A 17,884-nucleotide genomic window follows, 5' to 3' on the forward strand; every position below is an offset into this window, starting at 1 on the left:
GAAGGATTTTTAGTCCCGGGCTGGGGACCAAGACTCGGATCTTTTCGATTTGGTTGCTGGAACCCATCCCAGTTGGATTGACGGAGCGCGGGCCTGAGTGCCTGCTTTTAAAAACTGTACGGGTATAGCCCAGCCCCCTTATCAGACTACCCTCTCCTTCTGGTGTGGTCAGCCAGACCAGCTCTGGGGTACCAGCAGCAGATTGTGGCCTAGGCTCCCACGGGCACCCTTAATGGCAGACAGTAGTAAGGATACCCTATTGACAAGCAACCTCTTGCAGGCCTGAATTTCACAAACGCAAATGAAGTCTTGAATTCCTAATATTACCTCATTGGTCTTTCTTTTGAGGTTTGGTATAGTGAATTATGAGGTGTGTATGAAATGGATGGTTCGTTATTGGGGGTTTTGACTTACTGCATATTTGAGTTCTTCGTTTGTGTGGAGGCCTGGCCTCCCCAGACAGTTACCCTTCCATGAAGTAGTTTTGGACCGGACCCTGCTGGGCTGGGTTCTCCGTCTGTTGTTGTTGTTGCCATAAATTTTCCCAACTACCTTATCCCTGTGGCAGTGGTATGGCAGCTGGTTGATTTTGCTGAGGCTGTGTGTGTGTTTGTTTCGGGTCTCCTTTGTTTGTTTTTGTGGATGGGGGTTTTACAGGGACCTGCCCATGTTCATCGACCTCTGTTTGTGATATGCTTTTAGCAGACATCGGGCAGCCATGTGGCCCATCCTGTGGCAGTAGAAAATATTTCAGAGGTCTGGCTGCTGCCAATCTCCCTGTCTTCTGCCATTATAGCTAAATTGGGACCATCCGGGGTTTGGCTTTAAGACTAGTGTCATTTGCACACTCGACAGCCAAAGCGGCCCCCTCGAGGGTGGTCTTTTTCAAATTGTGTTGGACCAACTTAGCATTTGCTTGGGTTTGCTATTGTTTCTCCCTATCCTTCTCTTGTTTCTTTTTGTAATAGTGCAATGTGTGGGCCTCTATCTCCTGCCAGGGTTTGGTGTTTGACCCTACTACATTGTACAAACTGCTCTGTATCTTGGGGGGTAGCCCCTTGTTGAGGATGTTATAAAAGAACGGGACCTAATCAGTCAATGACTGTCCTGTCTCTTGTACACATTATTCCCTCATTCTATCTAGTAACTCAATTGTGGTCTCCCCACATTTTTTAGTGTTTGCCATTAACCCACCTACATCTGGGTAGTCAGAGAACACTTCCCTCAATGCCGTCCAGAATTGGTGTCTGTACAAATTGAATGTAGCCACATCATGCTCAGTGTTTGTCAGTGTGACTGCTAGAATGTGAGCTCAGGCAAACACTGTGTTAGTCTGTTCTCCGGTGAGGCTGCTTAACAGACTTTTAACATTGTTGGATTTACTCCTGTGGTCTGGCATCGGGGAGAACACCTCCATATCTACAGATGACTGTAAAATAGGATTGTCGTCCTGGTTCTCCTCAAACATGGCCCACAGTTCTATTGGTGCCTCTCTCCTGTCCTTCTTCTGTCTTGCATATTAAGTCTGTATGTGGGTCCTCCTGTATTTTATTATGTTAGTGTTGAAGGTTCCCTCTTTTGGCCAGGGAAAAGCGTGTTCCCTAGACTGTGCGTGCCTTTTGTGACAATATTTGTGAAGTGTTTTTGCCTGTGCGGGGGACCTGGTATGCATGTGTTTTTAATGGCGACTCCAAGAAATGTTGGGCACTATTTAAGGGAAAGACGCATCATAGTTTTTTAGGGAATTTTAAAGTTCTAATTTGGTCATGGGGAAATTATTATACACTGGGATTGCTGGTCCGAACTACACATTATGAGCTCAATGGTATCTACAGATGCATCAATATGTACATTTCACAATCAGAAAATAGCAATGCATATGAAGGGTCACAACCTGGAGGAAAGTGCAATTGTTCAAGCATCATGAAATTGGCAGCAAATAGCAGACTTTACTGTGACATGAAATAACGATTGTGAAAATAGCAACCCCTTCCTATAACACAATGACACATTGGCAAAACACCATATTCAGACTAACTACAGTTGCATTAATCAACCAGCACCATAATGTCAATTAATCACAATGTCAAATACCTTGTATCAATTTCAAAAACTTCAAAAAGTAAAAAAACGATTTTCTAAAAAGAAATATCTCAGCCTGCTCCTAGCGCATGCCTTCCTGTGACCATGGAAAATGGCAGAAAAAACGAATAGCTCGAAGACCCACAATTAACTTTTGGCCAAACACAAGCTATACCTGATCTCCCAGATCCAAATCTTTCCCAAACTTCTGAATTGCACTTGTTTCATACGTAGGGGCTGAGTGTATCATCTGTGTCATGCCCAGTGGTCCAAGTGAACAACACCTCTTACTTCTTTCAGATGCCAACGACATTTAAGAGACTGTTAGTACTGAGAAAGCCCTGTTATACCAAAATATAAGATTGAGGTGTCAGCCGTATATCACACCCAGGGCCCATGCGTACCATCTGTTTCACACCCAGTGGTCTTAGTGGTGAGACCTCAACCCTTCTATCACAGCCAGGGACAAGCTTACCATCTGTGTCAGGCTCATAAGTCCAAGCAACAACCAGTTCACTCTTCCTGGGGTTCTGACTATCAAAAACAGGTGACCACAAAGGCTGCCTTGTGACTACTGAGTTTGGACACATAAAACAGGTAACATGAGAGTTTATGTTACATTTTTGTGCTTCTTCCTAGTTTACTAAATGATGGGGACAAAGGTTAAGATCTGGGCTCTTACCCTCTGATGGTGGCTCCAGGATGGACCTCCACCCTGCAGAATCAGCAAAACTTTCAATCAATTGGGGTGTTTGCTCACCTTCCTTGTTACACAGCTGTGAATCTATCCGGGCGGGGTCAATTTCATTTGGCTACATTTGGGCTTGTGGTACCAATCTCTCCTGGCCTTCCCACTAAAATGTTTCTCGAATATGAATTTACCTTAAAAAAACAGCCATTTGGCAAAAACAAGAACAGTTGGTTTAATTAAACAATTTGGCCGGGAGTACAGCTTTCAGATTGGGTCTGAGGACTATCTCAAAGTATAATCAGCTGAGTGAATTTTATAAAAGTACATTCTGTGATCCTTGATTGGTAAAGGAATGCGGGCCTTGTCTGTGGAGTCACAAATAACAGGTCGCTGATAGCAAATGCTGGTATGACTCAACCTTGCGTAGAAACAATGTGGGCCCGTGGGAAATGTGTCAAGATGTCTGGCATGAGGGGCGCATGATCACTGCATGTGCTGTGTGTGTTGTGTCCTGATTGGCTGCATGTTCCTAACTCCAAGAGGCATCTGACTTTAAGATGTTTTGGGTATGCTCGCACTCCTCTGGCCATGTGTGCTTTTTAAGGGCCAATTTCTTTGGACCACTGTGATGTCGCTGCGCCTACTTGGGGAATGGGACTGAGTTTCCTATTTGCATGTTTCTCTGAAGCCTACGTGCCAACACACCTATCAGTCAGTTACTGTATGCCAGTTGCAGAGCCTGCCTGATCGCATATTACTGAGTCGGGGGTTGATAGAATTTGATAATAATGATGCGATTTTGTTCGAGTATGCGAGTGAACCACTATAAGCATTGGCATCGTTTTTATCAATATCAACACTCACAATTTTCAAAGTGATGACTCAGCTTTGCAAATGGAAGATTTATTCATAACGTAATCAGAATTAGAATTGCAAATTGTTTAAACACTTGTTTACCTTTAAAGGAGGATGCTTAGACACATGATTGCTTACTAAGCAGGATCTGTTTTTTAAATATGTTTTCATAGATTTAGGTGTTTTAGTCTTCAGTATATAGACACACCACCTGCCTTGGTACAGGGTTAGTAGCTGCAGGAATCAGACAGGTGTGCTATGAATGCAAGTGTTGAGACCACTGTACTTTAAAAAACATTTACAAATGCAGGAGTTTTAACCTGCAATTGAACTCTGCTGCCGAGGCTTACAGGATTCAAAGATGATGCCTCAGCTTTACACATTTGAGTTTGACTCATAAACTATGAAGAATTGAAATTGCTAGAGAAGTGCTGGAATTAGAATTTAACTTACATGGTTCTGTGGGAGAAATTTTAGGGTTGGTGGTAACTCACGTAATTTGCTGTAGTGTAATTGTCAGAATATAGAGCAAAATTACATGAGATTATGCAAAATTACACATGGAGTATAACCATGCATTACAGTTTTTGTTATTATAAATGTAAAGCTAATAAAATAGTTCAAAATGTAATAGGACACAAATGGCAGCAGCCATCTGACACTCTTCCTGTGCTTCATGAAATCACCAAAATTACTCCAATTACTTCTGTACATGGACAATCCTGCCCAGGCCTAGCAAGCATACATCTCTACCCTAATGCAGGACTATACATTGTTTTTGATTTTTCTGGTCTCAGCCTACTTGACTATCACCTGTGCATGCAGAGGACCTCTTGACATAATTGATATTTGTCACTTAGAATGCAGCTGTGTCTTCGGACTAGCATCCCCATGATGACTGACATGAGTTAGTCAGTGGTGACAGCTTGTGTGTTTTAATCATGATCACAGATCAGGAATTTTAACTTTTCTCTGCATTTGCAAATGGCCTCCCATCCTCATACTTCTCAAGTTCTGCCTACGTCCTTTGTGACTGGGCTCCTTTTTACATTTAATACGCTTGATAACATACGTTTTTAACAGTTATTGGCAGTCGTGGCACCACTGCATCTATACATTATTGTTCAAAACGAGTGCCCATTCCATGGTGTCCATCTGCCATCAAATTGCAATTAAGACAATTGTATCAAATCCAAACTAAGGGAAGGCAAGATTCCATCAATAAGATATATATGGATGGTCAGGAGTCATTCCACAGTTCATTGAAATGAATGAAATGTCCAAACTCAAGACATTTTCAACTTCTTAATTCATTCCTATTCTGAAACATTTCTGTGGCCCACACAAAATGTTTCATCCCTACCATGGGGCTTCATCAGGGTCTATAACTATATACATACATAAGTATTTTTTTAACTATATTTACAATAAAAAAAATAGTAAAAACATACATGCTAATTGTGAAAACATGGGTTCAAGTCTTGTTGATTTTCTTCTTAAGCCATGAGCATTCCAAGAGAGAACTGTAAGGTTGTCTGAGGTATATTCTCCCTAGTATATATCACTAAGATTAGACTACCCTTCATTCTGAAACTTATTGAGGGACTAAAACGGTTGTGATTTTGATTGCCTGCTCTGTAATGACAGATGGAGATTCCTAGGTGACCACTTTTGAATCCTACTTGGCTCTTTTCCTTCATCAGGGCACCTTCAGCTGGAACAAGATTCGCTTGGCCATCACTCAACCCAGCGTGATTTAAAAAAATATATTTTGGTGCACATGATTTTAATTTGCCTTGCTGCACAAACCTTAGACTCTAATTCTTTACCTCCAGTTTAGCATTCAGAATTATCTCATATACGAGCGATAAAGGAAAATTCACTTTAGTTACCTCTCTGCCATGTTTCCTTTTTATGAGCGCTGCTTGTTTTAACTCTTCTGAGGATAAGGAATGTTAAGAGGGGCGTTTTTCAAATACAGATAACATTCTATCTATTTAGAGGCCACATAACATTTTCTTTCCATCTCTTTGCCCTGTGCTTAAAAATTAAATCTGGCTCCCCGGCCGACCCTGTGACCCCCGCCCACTTTCACCAGTTTCATCCACTGATCTCCGATGTGAGCTTAGATTTGGCAAATTTGTCTTTGATGTCAGCCTCTGTACGACGGGCGTGGAAACATGCGAAAGTTATCCCATTGTTAAAAAAGTCCTCCTGGGACCCGGCCGAACCTAGCAACTATCGGCCCATTTCCCAGCTGTCTTTCTTGGCTTAGCTGGTGGAATCACATGTGAGCTCCATTCTGTCTAAATTCATCGAGCAGTATGCAATCCTTGATCCATCACAACATGGCTTCCGTCCTCGGCATAGTACTGAGTCTGCGCTATTGGTAGAGTCGGAAGCCATTAGGGGCAGTTTGGATGTAGGGGACTCTGCGGCCTTGGTCCTTTTGGACTTAAGTGCCGTGTTTGATACCGTGTCCCATAAGATACTTCTCAAACACCTACAGGATATCGGGATCAGGGAATTGGCCTTGGATTGGATTCGGTCTTTTCTAGAGGAGATGTCCTTTCAGGTCTTTGCACCTCCTTTTTCCTCTCAGGAGTTTGCGTTGCATCAGGGGGTGCCACAGGGCTCCTTACTAAGCCCACTTTTGTTCAATCTATATGTTAGCCCCCTGGCGGAGGTGGCAAAGGGTAGGGGGCTGTCTTTGGTGTCGTATACTGACGACACCCAAATGGTGATCGCTTTTTCGAAGAAATGCAATACCAACCCAACCTGGATAAGTTTATGGAAGATCTTCTGGCTATCTCCAATTGTATGGCGGCAAACTGTTTACAGCTAAATGCCAGTAAATCAGAGATTCTGCTGTTTGGGCAGGACCGGGAGCTATGGTCTGAACAGTGTTGGCCGGACCGCCTCAAACCCACCCCACTCCCTAAGGAGACTGTAAAAAAAAAACCTGGGTGTGTGGTTTAATAATGGCTTGACGTTCGATAAACAAACGAATGCTGTTGCGGGGGTCTGTTTCGGGCTCCTGCGTGGCCTAAATCCTTTGCTCGGTTTCTTCCCTCCCAATGTGCGCCAGACCATTGTCCAGGCGTCCGTTTTGTCAAGGATGGACTACGGAAATTCCCTCTACTTGGGCGCTAACAAGGCTAGCATTAATTGCCTGCAGAGGGTTCAGAACGTGGCAGCACGGATTCTGGTTGCACTGCCTAGATCCTGCTCAGTGGCGCACGTACTCCCCAAACTCCACTGGCTGCCGGTTGACAAGCGTATTCAGTTCAAGGCGCTGTGCATTTCACATAAGATCTTGTCACGACAGGCTCCATCGGGGCTATCCCATCTGATGGAGCCCTATGTGCCTAGGCATTTGCTGCCATCCGCTGACCTTGCTCTGGTCTGCATTCCTCGAGTCTGGAGAGCGAGGGCCGGGGGCGCTCTTTCCGCTGTATTGTGGCGAAACTCTGGAACTCGCTCCCGGCTCTTATCAGAATTATTCCGAACCATTTGGCATTTCGTAAGGCCTTGAAGACATGGCTTTTTCCGGAAGAACCAAGATGGCGGATTGAAGCCGCCACAGCGAGCTGCAGCCCTGATGGTCTCCTACACCTCTAACGATACGATATGATGTGTGCGATACAAAAGACTTCGAGGCTTCAAATTTAAATACCTGCAGTGAAGAACTACGGAGCGGAGTACAGAGTGCGCGAATGTGGCAATTTTTCGCTTTGAAATCTGAGCGGAGAGCATTGGGGAGGTTGCTTGTTGGCTATTGCTCTCTCCCAGGGCGCTCACCGTATTGCTCGACACTCCATTGGACCGGTCTGACTTCGTCCGCTGTGGCTGCTTCAGCTGACTCCAAGCGTGGGGGAGAAATGGCGCCACCGAAAACGACCCCGCGGTGCACTCGTACCGGCCGGAATATCGCTGGAAAAGGCGAGGGGAACTTGGTGACGGGTGCCGGCAAGGAGAGATCAGGCATTACAACCAGCAAGCCATTAACGAGCCTTCTACAGACTGGGAGAGTCCCGGAGCTCCTCGCAGGCAAGTGCGCGACTAGCAACAATGTTTCAGAAACTTTACTCTCCGCGATTAAAGATAGCAACAATGTTGCACTCAGCTCAGCCGTCCCTTTAATAGACAACGCTTCATCTGTAGCGGATAACGCCAGTGTCTCTATTACAAGCTGCAGTGTAGGCGCAGAGGGTTTACAATCTGAGTCCATGCCTACTCTTACTCCTTCCCCACCCATACAGCAGTACGAGGGGACTAGCAGGCAAGAGGGAGAGCTGATGGTTGTAACAGAGGTATTAGAGTCTGCATCTACAGACTTGAGAAAAGACGCTGATGTTGGTGAGCATAACGTGACTGCAATAGCCGGTGCGGGTCGGACTCTTGGCTTGGAGGGCAGTGTTATAGTAGAAGGGGAAGGTGATAGCGATGCTAATGACTCGGCTTCATTTGATGACATTGAAGAACCAATCGAGTGTCCAGCACAGACGGGGTGTAAGCCATTGACCGTTAAAAAGGTCAAAGGGAAAGTCAATAGCAAAACGAAGAGAAGTACACTCCACTTACACAATGTGCTCCCTATAGGGAAAGCTATCTCTGATAACAGCCCCCTCAGAAAATGGGTGCAAGCTAAGGGCGGAGTGCGAAATATGGCACTAAGACTCTCGGGCGTTAACAGCAACAGCAATGGGGCTAACCCATCAACATTTCACCCTGGCGACTCGCCATCAGAAGCCAGCTCTGGGCGCAATGTCCCAGGAATAGCACAGCCGGAATCCTTAAGTCACAATGATCCATATTCCCCGAAAGAGATTCAGTCTCAAGCTGGTCAGGTGACAGTACTAACAGAGGCAGGAACCGGCTGTAATGAGGGAGCAGCACCACCGCCATCACTCTCTTTGATTCTGCAGTCCCTAGCTGAGCAAAGACAAGAGGCGCAGCTGCACTATACACAGGTCAGAGAGGACAATAGTAGAATCCAACAATCCCTTCGGGAAATGTCTGATAAAATTAGCGGGTTAACTCAAGACCTAACTGAGCTGCAGCAGAGAGTTTCCGCAACCGAAGATCTATCAGCACTCACAGATGTCTCTGCCAGAAAGCATGAAGGACAGATTGCGGATATGCAAATCAAGCTGGAGGATATTGAAAACCGCCAGCGAAGACAAAACCTGAGACTTTTTGGTATTTCTGAAGGTGCGGAGGGGTCAGACCCGAGGGGGTTTCTGGTTAAACTATTTCAGAAAGCTTTCCCTGACCTCTCGGATTGGGATTGGGACTCTCAACTTCAAAGGGTCCATAGACTGCCGCTAACTCAGAGGAATAAAGGGGGGCAATACCCTCGCCCTTTTTTGATCTATTTTGGGAACTTTTTATTGAGACAAGCAGTGTCAATGAAAGCGAGACCTAACGCTCCAGTCTCAGTAGATTCTTTTTCTTTTTTTGTTAGATCAGATTTGAGCAAGGCTACAATGGACAGACGTTGGAGGCTGCGCCAATTTATCGATCCTATAAAAACTCTTGGCGCTCAAGCTTTCCTACAAGAACCTGCACGTTTGAAAGTTCTCAAGGGTAGTCATACCTACATTTTTCTAGGAGAAAAAGAAACAAGTGCGGCAATAGCCAAATGGCGCGCAGAAGATGCTGAACAGGGATAGGTGGGATAGAAGGAGGGTTTGCTCTATTGCGACTGGGAACTTTCTTCCGTGCAGTACTGTAGTAGTCTGGAGAAACTAGCAGAAATTGTCAATTATGTTTAAAGCCTGGCATTATGTTTTTGTTTATGACTACATTATAAACTACATTATAAATAGATGTAAGTGAGGGTAGGTTTGACTGGGCTGTGGCTCGGTAGGGCTGCCATTTCCAGCGGCAGCTGGTAATAAGGGGGGTTCTTCTTGGAGACGGGGTGAGGTGTCACCTTTAGATTGGGCTCAGGTTTGGTGAGGGTTAGGGAGGGTGTATGAGGTTAAAGGGGGGGAGAAAATCGTCATCATTGCGGCACTGCGCTCTTAAAGAATGGGGGAGGTGTTTTATTTCAGTTGTCAACAGTATAAAAAATAAACTATATGTCATAGATCATCTGATTTTTCTGATAATTATTGTTGTAGGAGGAGGAGGAGGATTAACACAAAAGATAAAACTTAAATATGAATTGGATTAATTGTTTGGCCTGTAATGTCGCTGGTCTCAACAACACAGGTAAAAGAAGGCTGGTCCGGGAGGAGTTACGAATTTATCAGTCTCATTTAGTGGTGCTGACAGAAACTCATCTGTCTTACAAAGACCGGAATTTATTAGCGGACCTGGGGCTAGAGGTTGTCATTAGTACAACTCAAACCGTATCTACTAAAGGAGTAGCTATTTTAAAAGATAAAAAGTTTGCCTGCGAAGTTATCAACAAACTGGCAGATCAATGGGGCCGATGGGCAATAGCTCAGCTGGCTATAGGGGGTAAGAAATATGTGATTTGTGCTATATACGGCCCTAATGTCGACGATCCTAATATTTTCGAATTCCTCAATTTGGAATTATTAAACTGGGAGGGGGAAAAATTAATTTTGGGGGACTTCAACTGCGTCTTAGACTATCATATAGACTCTACGGGGAATAGGCGTAATGTAAGAATGTGCAAAACTCGTAGAGCGATAATGCAAATGATGAGGCTTCAGTCTCTCAAGGACGCTTGGAGACATATATACCCTCTAATACCGGGCTATACTTACTATTCGGCTCCTCATAAATCATACTCTAGGATTGACATGGCCTTGGTCTCTGATAGAGTACTTAGAACATCGAAAATGGAAATATGCCCCCGGGTGACCTCCGACCATAACCCCATTATTTTTTCTTTTCAGGTTAAAATTGAAGATAAGGAAATCAGGCAATTCTCTTTCCCTAGGTATTTGCTGACGGATACTGAATATCTGTCGAGTACTACACAGCAATTAAAGGAATTTTTTAGAATAAATATAGGCTCTGCATCTCCAATAATTGTTTGGGATACTATGAAAGCGTTCGTCCGCGGTATCACACAGAAATATATTCTTTTACAGAACAAAAAACGAAAAAGCGAAATGGAGAATTTATTACTTAATTTGCGTGATATTGAGAGAGAACACGTGAAGGTAGTTAAGAGTAAGGATTCAAAGGCCCAGGAAAGTATGCTCCTTTCTTTAATTGATGCAAGAGTTGCAGTCAAAAAACATTTAAGAGAGAAAATGGCCGCAAAGTACAGTAAGCATCGGCTGGAGAGGTATGAGTATGGGGAACATATAGGACATGTATTGGCATATCAGACTGCAGAGGCAAAAGCTAGAACTAAGATTGATGTTATAAAGGGAACAAATGGGATACTGTACACAGAAACATCCGATATCTTAGATCAGTTTTCGCAGTTCTATCAACAGTTATATTCTCTGACATGGTCATCTAAACAAGAAGAGATAATAGGCTATATCAATAACAGTGGCCTCCAGTCTGCAGATAATGAGAAAATTAATACATTAGAAGAAACAATTCTGCAAGAAGAAGTTGAATCTGCACTGTCACTACTACCAAGTGGGAAGGCGGCTGGTTTTGACTCAATACCCTTAGAGTTTTATAAATCCTTCAAACAGATCATACTTCTACCCCTTATCAGTGCAATCCAATATGTAGCTATTTACGGTGAGGTGCCGGCATCATGGAATCAGACACAGATTGTGTTTTTTTTAAAAAAGGGCAAACCACCGACTGAGTGTGGTTCATACCGGCCAATTTCGCTTATTAATGCGGACGCGAAGATATTTTCTAAGATCTTGGCAAATCGCTTAGCCCCGATCATGACGGATTTAGTCTCTGAAAGTCAACATGGATTTATATTAGGGAGGGATACTACTGCCCACGTTAACACGGCAATTAGTTCATTTGACTATGCAGAGCAAAAGAAAATCGATTTTGGCATGATCTTACTAGATGCTGAAAAAGCGTTCGATCGTGTCAGATGGGAATTTCTCTGGGCTATCCTAGCAAAGATAGGTGCCGGTAAGCAGTTCCAGTCCTGTGTAAAAGCTTTATATAGTAATCCCCAAGCTAATCTCTGTTATATGGGCTCTAGGTCAACATCTTTTAGGATACTGTGCGGGACCAGGCAAGGCTGCCCGCTGTCACCATTACTTTTTGCTCTATATATAGAGCCATTTTTACGTATCCTTCAATCTTGTGTATACATTGATCCGTTGGTCTCCGGCACCTCTCAACTTAAGCTTACAGCATATGCTGATGATATAGCGGTTTATGCTACTAATCCAACTGAGGCCGTGAATAAGATCATAGATGAAGCTGAGAAATACGGTAACGTCTCAGGATACAAGTTGAACGTGAATAAAACTCAAGTGCTTACTACTCCAGGGATTCATAATGTGACGGTTGGGGCGTACACTACAGTAACTTATTTGGGGGTAAAAATAACTCCTAATGTTAAACAGATTATAGACATCAACTATTTACCACTCTTGCAGGAAACCGCTAGGTTATTTAAATTTTGGCACAGGCTCCCTTTGGGGCTATTGGGTAGATCTAACCTAATAAAAATGAAAATACTTCCCAAATTCTTATATTTGTTCCGCTCTATCCCGCTGAAAATTCCTAACAATTTGTTTAAAAAACTCGAGGGCATATGTAGCAGCTTTCTGTGGGGTTATAAAAAACCCAGAAGAGCAATCGAGCTACTTAAATCTCCTTACGAACAGGGAGGGCTCGGTTTTCCGGATTTTAAAATGTATTTTTGGTCTTCATTTATTTTTCGTTTTCGATGCTTGTTGGGCTTGGACCAGCCAAATCCACTATTCAAGCTTATTTTAGGTAATCAAAGGGACATGTTTCTTTATGGGATAAACGATCCAAATTACTTTAAGAGAGTTAAGTTTAAGACTCTGAGGGATATTGTGTTCATATGGAGAGATATGGCTAGTAAGTGTAAGCTACCCAAAATGCATGCCAAATTTCCTCTGTGGGGGAATCCACTGCTCCCTAAGATCTTCCAGGATCAGGCAGGCAAATCTTGGAGTAAATATGGGATCTCATACCTAGGCGAAATTTATAACGAGAGGGGAATCATGTCATTCGAAAATTTGCGCATAAGGTATAAGCTACCGGTAAATTTCTTCTATAAGTATCTGCAAATAAGAGACTATTTGACTACAACTCTGGCTCCAACTGAGTTTATACAGTCAAGTGTTTGGGATTGTATATATAGCACAAAGACTAAGTCATTAATAGGCATGATGTATATTCATTTGTCTAGCTTTAAACTCGATGGTGGCGTAAAATTAGCTGAACGGTGGAGTCAAACGCTGGGTTTAACGGTATCCCCTAGTATGATTAAACAAACACTAGTTAATGTAAAGGACTCGGTGCACTCTGTCAACTTGCAACTCCAGCAACTACGTATTACCTGTATGTTATATTACACACCGGCTAGAATTGCAAAATGGGATCCAGGTAATATGGCGGGAGATAAAAAATATTGCCCTAAATGCAGATTATACGCTGCCGACTTGTTGCATATGTTTATCTCATGCCCTTCATTGACGGTTTATTGGCAGAAAATTGAACAGCTACTTCAGCTAAAACTTGGTCTGAATCAACCATTGACTGGTCTTGAGATCATGCTGGGTTGTAAAGAAAATAACTCAGGCTTAGCATGTCTCTTCTCAATCTTAATGGCGGCTGCTAGACTAGCTATCGCTAGGGCTTGGATCTCCCCCACACCACCTCAGGTTGAGGATTTTTGGTCGATAATTAAGGACACCTACGGCTTGGAGGCTGCCTTAGCAAATACAAGGGGACTTCGCTCCTTGGTTAAATTAGAAGCACTTTGGCGACCAATGTCTTTTTGATCAATCTATTATATATTTGTGGCTTTGTAATTCGCGAAGTAAATGTTCCTGTGTGCCCTCATGACTATATTGCTTTATATCATTTGGTGATCATCTCAATTTGTGACTATATGGTTCTTCTTGATTACCTGCTTACTCTATTTTTGTTGCCTTCCTTCTCCATATGTCCATATGTCATGTCATATGCTATTCATTTTATTGTCTTTTTGAATTTATTATACTGTTGATGTATACTACTATATATGCTTCTGTATTACTGTATTTTATTTTGTGCCTACCGTGATGATGAAAATAAAAAATATTAAAAAAAAAAAAAAAGAAGACATGGCTTTTTCCTACCTCTGCTGTCTAATCACCCTGTCTCTCTCCTAGGCTCTCGTCTTTGGTCCTTGGTTGCGCTGGGACGCCTCGTCGCTGAGGCAGCCATGCGCATTACAAATCCGAAATAAATAAATTTAACAGAGTCATACATAGGGACCTATTGGGACCTTCAACACAGCATTAGATGATTTGATGATCCCGAAAGGAACACTTTGCCTTCCTTTGTTCTACCTGTTCTGGGGAATGATGAGCTCCCTGAACTCTTCCGTAATAATCATATAGGAAATATCCTGCTTCTGTAGTTTTAGTGGTGTCTCAGGAATGTTCACCGCACATTAAATGCACCACTGAAGACTTTGCTTGTACCCTTCTCTCCTGTGAGAATAAACAGACTTTGGGCCTGATTCAGATGCTGGTGAATGGGTTTCTACATCACAACGTTGATGGATATCCCGTCCACCGAAATATAAGTCCCATTATATCCTATGGGATTTAAATGTTGGTGGACAAGATAGCCATCACCGTTGTAATGCAGTTACCCATCTGCCAAGATCAAAATTAGGTCCTTAATCCTTTCCTTTTCTGACCGACTGCTGCCACAGCCTCACTGCCTGGTTGGTTCAGGATTGCCCCTGGCATTCTTGTTATACCCTTAGCTGAGAGAACCATGTACCCTTTATTAACAAAGCCTAATCTATTCAAGCCAAAGAGCTCACCTCTTCATATTATTAACATTGAGACCCCTAAAACATAAACTGAGGGTGCCATCCTATCAATGTTCCTAACTGGCTCACTTTGGGCTTTTCCATGTTCGTCGCCAGAGGCCACAGGTAGAATTACAAAGGGCATTATCTCCTTCATTTTTCTCAATTCTTGGTGAATATTTCATAACAAACCTGATTGCTTGTTTCAGGGTATTATTACTTAAACCAACCACTTCCAAAATAAAATGAAGGGTCTCTGCATTAAAATAAAACATGCAACATTGACAATAAGTCTGCGAGAGCGGATTCAAATATAGAATTATGGTATTCAGTATCCAAGACAAGGGCATCCTTTAGCCCTCCCACTCCAGGCACTTCTGCATCATCACTGTCCCTTTCTGCTCACTATTTGCAGCCTCCACCCCCCTCCCTTTCAGACAACATGAAGTTTAAAACCCCATTTTGTGGCGTCTTGGCAGAGGATGAAAGATATAGTGCAGGAGGCCACCGTGGACCACCGGGTCTGCATCACCACATATTTACGGCTCTGCCACCACAAATTAATCCTGCTGAAGTTGTTCAGCCTGGACGGGCCTAAGAAAATTTGGCTCTGATCTCCTTTTGAGTTCAAAGTATCTGTCAACAAGGAGGTTAAATGAGTACCTGGGGTTTGATCCTGACCTATCCTATCTCCATTGAGGAGAGAAGGTACTAGGTAAGGTCTGAGTATCTTCCCTTTTTTGCTCTACTTGTTGACATATGTTGTCACCTTCCTCCCTTTGCATCACTGACATCCCATCCATACCATAAGACAGGCATCCAATGGCCAAAGCTCCAGCAACTAAGAGTTACTGGGCCTTAGCCCTATAAATCAATGAATCTACAACACCTTGAGATGGAGTTAGAATAAAAATGGTTCTGTTACAGGTGCTCCAAAACATAGCCCAGGTGTAGTAGACGGGTGCCAACAGCAATTCCATGTTAACTTGAGGAAAGGAAACCAAAGGGGCATCAAAAAGTTAGCAGCTCTCTCTCCATCCTCTTGGTTGAGCCCATGCATAAAACAGCTGCCTCCTCAGCCTGCTTTGTGATATCCAGCTGCTCCGGGAGGTCTCATATTTCCCAATACTTTTTAGTATTACAAGGACTATTATTTCCCTTGGCCTTACCAATCCTTAATTGTCCCTCGTCACTCACTTTTCCCACCACCCGAGCTGTCTCTCCGGCTCCCTGGGGAGAACTGACACCAGGCAGGGAGTGAGGCTAACAGGAGGTCCAAAGAAAAAGAGGGGAAGGCTGTAGCCCAAGTACACCACGCTACCAGCTCCTCTAAATGCTCAAGCTCTGGTAACAAACCTTTTATGAAGGGAGCCCAGCAGCGGAATTCAGCCACAGGCCTTCCACCAATGATTCACTTCCAGCTCCTCATCACTTGCTGCCATGTGATGTATGTAATGCAGGATGCAGGCACATGCAAGACTTACAAGCTACTGCACTGTGAGCATTGGGCTCTGCGAAGGGGTGGGAAAAGCCTGTGTTTACTTTATAGAACTGTAATGTTACACACGCCCGGATAGTAAAAATAAAGCCTCCAAAGATAATTTCAAAGTAGCCAGGGAGGCTATTCAATAGGATAGGAAAAAAAACTAGGATGCAATATTAAATTTAACAATGGTATCCCCAGCTAGAAAACATCTAGAAATTTCATTCTTGGACTATTTGGAATATTTATTAAAAAACCCAATGCACAGTTGCCGTAATACTTTAATAAATACTAAGGAAAAGGTATTTTTAGTGATTTACATTTTCCCTGAATAGAGACCATTGAAACATATTTACATCTGGCTCCAGCTACAGACCTTTGAATGCTTGACCCTGAAAGAGGTGTGAAAACTGCCTACAGAGAAGGAGACAAAGGCTTGAGTTTGCGGAGGTCTTTTTTTCCCAGTGCCAGGATGGTCATTCAGGCAATGCCCAAGAACTTAAATATCTTTAACGGGGGCCTCTTTTGTCAAAGGCAGATGTCAGGTGACATATGCACAGGCCTATGATTGGTTCCCACAGCCAGCCATGCTTCAGTCACAGTGGGAAGGGATCTGCCCCAAGGACTGGTTTGAAGTGACCACAGACAAATGGTTGCACATTTCCCTAACCACAGCTCTGATTCGACACATTGACTCTGCACAAGTGGAGAAGAGTTTAACCATGTTGTTTTAGGTAGAAAGGGAAACTGTTGTATTGTTTGAAATAGGGCTACAAAAGTGGACATGGTAAGCCATGGGGAAAGAAGCCCAATGGCTTATGGAGACACCAGGAGGCACTCCAGCCCACAAGTTGCTGCCTTGCATAAATGACTTCACCAGTGCCTTTCTCAAAAAACATACTTCTTTATTGATGTCATCGCCGAATAATGCTGTGAAGATACCCAGATTAAAACACAAAATTGGGCCCCTTGGCCAGATGTCTTTCATGACACAAACAGATGTATCTGGACTCATCAGAAGTCCCCGGGTGGCAGATCCATATATTTCAACATTTGTAAGCAGTAAAGAGGAAGATGCTAAAAATACATCTTAATTTTTGTTTTCGCCATTAACTTTCATTAAAGTGCAGCTAATTTTTGGCAGTCAAATACAATAATAAAGCAATTTTCTGCTTAAATAATTAGGTACCTTTCACTTGGAATATGCGGTGCTCATATGTCATATGTGGGTTGTTTTGTCATGTGACACATCTGACTGTCCCTTACATTTATCCTCCCATTTACAGCAAAGCTCCACTGTGCACGGCCTTAAGCCAAGCTCAACAGGGGTTGGTTGCAGGAGCTGGTGATTCCGACAGTCATCCAAGTCCTCTGTCTAACCCTTTTATAACTTTTTGTTTTTGGAAATGTAGGGTTATCATACCCTAGACAAGGTTCACTGAAACCAAGCCAAGAGCGCAACAACCCTATCAGTGCCCTTGTCCCTCATTGGACTTAACATATTAAGCAGTATTTGTGAGTCTAGTTCAGTGTCTGAGTACACAAACAGTAGGTCAGGCCTCCTATAGGTGCCTTGCCCATCTGGAGCGAGGAGGATACATTGATATAAAGAAGGCCTCAAGGATACACTCTCCCTAGAATACACTACTAGGACTGGTGGGATATCTCTTGTCTAGCACAGTATATGTTCCACTTGGATACCCTATCGCACCCTAAGAAAAAAATATATTTTTTTATTTAGACCTTCAACCACTCTAGTATTGGACTGGCTCCACCATGTTTCAGGGAGCACTTTAGATATATTATGTGACCTGGGGGATCCAAATAACTAACACTACCTCCACCAGAC

The sequence above is a fragment of the Triturus cristatus genome, chromosome 5_2, assembly GCF_964204655.1.
Source record: "Triturus cristatus chromosome 5_2, aTriCri1.1, whole genome shotgun sequence".
Classification (NCBI taxonomy): domain Eukaryota; kingdom Metazoa; phylum Chordata; class Amphibia; order Caudata; family Salamandridae; genus Triturus; species Triturus cristatus.